This window comes from Stegastes partitus, unplaced genomic scaffold (assembly GCF_000690725.1).
Source record: "Stegastes partitus isolate 25-593 unplaced genomic scaffold, Stegastes_partitus-1.0.2 Scaffold944, whole genome shotgun sequence".
Taxonomy (NCBI): Eukaryota; Metazoa; Chordata; class Actinopteri; family Pomacentridae; genus Stegastes; species Stegastes partitus.
In genome coordinates, this window is record NW_007578675.1 from 13997 (window position 1) to 17964 (window position 3968).

A 3968-nucleotide genomic window follows, 5' to 3' on the forward strand; every position below is an offset into this window, starting at 1 on the left:
ATATGTGAAATGTGCTTGTTGACTACCACACAACAACATACACAATTTTAGCTGTCAATTAGAGAGCCGTTTAATTAGCGATAATTAGAGACAAAGTGTTCACTTCACTGCAATGAAAAACATCAGAGCAGGAAGACCTCTGCAAATCAACAAGGTAATAAGCTTTCAGGAATACAATCAGCGCGAGCCAAGTGATTACAAGAGGAATGAATGCATTTAAAAATCAGTGACCCTCCTGTGTAAGCTTCAGTCGTAACCGCTTCAAGACAGAGCAGTTTGCATTATGAGGCACTTAACCTGTCATTAAGACGCGCCTGAAAAAATATCTAACATTGAAAAAATTCCAGTAACGTCTGTTTTCCTCCGACAGAGATGTAGTGATTCCCAAATGTTCCACGGCACAGTGAAATAAATTCATCCTGACTGACAGCCACTTTAACTCCTGAGGTCTGGTTGTTTTGAAGCTCACGGAGCTATCTGATTGGATGATGGCTGTATGTGGCTGACAGGGATGGATTGGCAGAAATATTCCCAGGAGTAGCATTTATACTGAGTTTACATCATGGCGCGCCTTTGATTTACTTGACGTGCCATGGCAGCTGCACAAGTATAAATTTGTATTATAGGTCACGTCTAAAGCAAAGACACAACCAATCCACTGGTGTATCACTTCTGCATGAGCGCACATAAATTACAGCAAACCTCACTGCGAACTGTGTCAAAAAAAAAAAATGACAGTGATTAAATTAACACAATGCAGTTAACCATCACATAGCCTTGCATATACTGAGCTGAGCCTTTCCTCTCTCTCACTCTTTCTAAATCTACATCCCACCATTGTGTGCCACTGACTTTGTGTTGTTTCTTCTAGTTTGTGTTTTGTCCTCTCTGCAGGTATCTTCATGCTTCTGATCTGTGGTTTCCTTCCTCATTGAATTCCCCAGTGTTTATTTTTGTCTTATGTGTTGTTTTGCTCATCTATCCTTTACCTTTTTATCCTCACCCCAACCAGTCGAGGCAGATGGCTGCCCTCTCTGAGCCTGCTGGAGATTTCGTCCTGTTAAAGGGGAGTTTTTTTCTGAACACTGTTGCCAAAGCACTAGTTCAAAGGAAATAGTTGGATTTGATGGGTTTCTCTCTCTAGCGTGATGATGCCACCACCATGCCTCAACGTGATTGATGTCCACCAGACGCAGTCTTCTTCTCTGTTCTGGTTTGTGTTTTGTCCTCTGCTTATATGTCTCCTATGTGTTGTTTTACTCTGCTGTCTTTTTCTCTCACCCCTTTTACATTCCCCCAACCAGTCAAGGCAGAAGATAGCCATCCTCCATGAGCCTGGTTCTGCTTGAGGTTTTTTCCTGGCAAAGGGGATTTTTTTCGTCCCACTTTTGCCAAAGTGCTTTTTTCAGAACAGAATAAAAGAATAGTCAGATTTGCCAGGTTTCGCTCTATGATCCAGTATTGTATAATCCTGAATCGAAGTGTCCTAAGATGATTTCTGTTGTGAAATGGTGCTATGCAACCCCAGAGCATGATGATGCCACCACCATGCTTCACGATAGGAAAGATTTTAGGAGCTGATGAGCAGTGACTGGCGTTCACCAGGCATAGTGCTTGGGGGGTTTTGCCCAAAAACGTTATCTTTTTCTTACATCAGACCAGAGGGTCTTTTTCTGTATTATTTGGTCTTTTCAATGCCTTTTGGCAAACTCCAAGTGGACTGCCTTTTACTCAGAATGACTTCTGTCTTGCTACTCTATTGTAAAGGCCTGATTGATGGAACGCTGTTGAGGTAGTTTCCTTCAAGCAGGTTGTCACATCCCTGACGTAGACTTCTGAAGCTTTGTTGGAGTGACAGTTGGGTCCCTGGTCACCTCCCTGACCAAGACGTTTCGTGTTGGGTTCATCAGTTTGGACGGACAACCAACAGCAGAATTATTGTAGTTTCAAACTTTTTCCATTACACAATTATGAAGGCCACAGTACTTGTGGGAACACTCAGATCTTTAAAAAAAAGGTTTCATATTATTGCTACAGCTCTATGCCCCAACAAAATGTTATATTGGAGGTCTACAGGGAGCTCTTGGGAACTCATTGCTTGGTTTTTGTCCTGACATGCAGTGTGAATCGTGGGGCCGTGTACTTTTATAAACTCTCTCAACTTCATTTATTTGTCACCAGGAGACTACAATCAGGTCTCAAGGATAACTGAAGCAAACAGAAAGCATCTGACTGCAATTTGGAGGGTTATGGAGAAGGGTCTGAATTGTAAATGACAGATTTCAGATTTAGATTTGTATTAAACTGGCAAAAAACTTCCTTTTGTCCTTGAGTGCAGTGAGCGGGCAAAAATGACAATTGTCATAAAACTGTCCACTTAAAACTAAAACTACAGCACAATATATACATGTAAGATGTCTGAATGCATTCTGGTGCACTGAAGACTGCATGTTACTGCAGATTTTTTTGTTGTTAGTGAGTCCACCAGCTGCATACCCACCATATATCAAACTATACTGATGAATTTAAAAGTCTCCTGACGTCAGAAACTGTTAGGAGCATCTATACACTAAAACCCTTGAAATGATTTGCTGCATACGTTTCATGCAGTTCTTCAGCTTAACATGTCAACCTTTTTTGACAGCCTTTTGAAGATCATTGGCATTAAATATTTAGCACAGAAACAAAAACTGACAGACTATCAACATATCAATGCTGTCAGTTTCAATGTAGGTTTGAAGTCTTGTTTTTTCTTCTTTAGATTAAAGGTTGAAGTACTCGTGGTCTTTTAAATGTCATCTATTATTATAGTGACCCCGCATTGGATTGATTTCCCTCCAAGCTACAAAGCCTGACTAAAAAGGACTCTGTGTTGTGTATAATCAGTGTTGGAAAGGCAAATTAAGCTTTGTTATAATATGAGAGAGAAATTCTAACCATTTGGAGAGTGTTCCAACAGCTTTTATTTATTAACATCAAAATTCACCAACTGTTGCAGGAGGTGCAGAGGTCACGGAGCCAGACAGCTGCCACTTTATGAAAATATGGGGAATTATGTTGCAGAGTCCATTAACAAATTATAACTGAGAGATGATTTGGGCTTTACAGATTTGACTCGTGCATTTCTAGTGTATTTCCAGAATTAGATGCATATTAATGGAGTAAATTTTGCATTTCTTACATCCTTTTTTGTGTGAATCTGTGAAATTCAGGTGACATTTTTTGACTAAGATGTAGATTTTATGTACAAAGAAGGATGTTGACACCACTGCAGACTAACACGGTCCGAGGTTATGCTTTCTGAGCCTTGCCTGTGCATCAGCAGGGGACTTTTAATGGTGGAAGTGATGCAGAAGACAGAATGAACGCAGTTTAAACTCACAGGAAACCAGATGGCGGATACTTAGCCAGAGGGCAGCTGGGAAGCTTTTCCCTTCTTTCTTGCTTCCACTGAAACACAGACTGTGTTTCTGACAATACCAATGAATTTTACGCTGTAACCGTATGTAGGAATGTCTGAAAATACAGATGATGGATGGAGTGTAATTTGCACATTGCTCAGGGCAAAAACATATTTATCATCAGGAAGTAGACTTGTTTCCTGGTGATAAATACTGCTGAATGGTGTTATTATCGTCACAGTGAAGCTGCAGCAGCACCTCCCTCTGGCTCCGACAGCCTGTTGGACCGACACTAACAAGAAAACATGTAATTCATGGGCAGTAACCTGTGAAGAGTAAAAATTTAATTGTGGGAACTGATGCTTCCTGGATTTGGAGTTCTGATGAAGTGTCGCCATCTACTGGACGCTTTCAGAGGTGCAACAGAACAACTGCAGTATTCTCAATGAAAATGTGTTAAATCTACCCGCATATCCATCCATCCATTATCTATACACCGCTTAATCCTCACTAGGGTCATGGGGGGCTGGAGTCTATCCCAGCTGACTCAGGGTGAAGGCAGGTTCA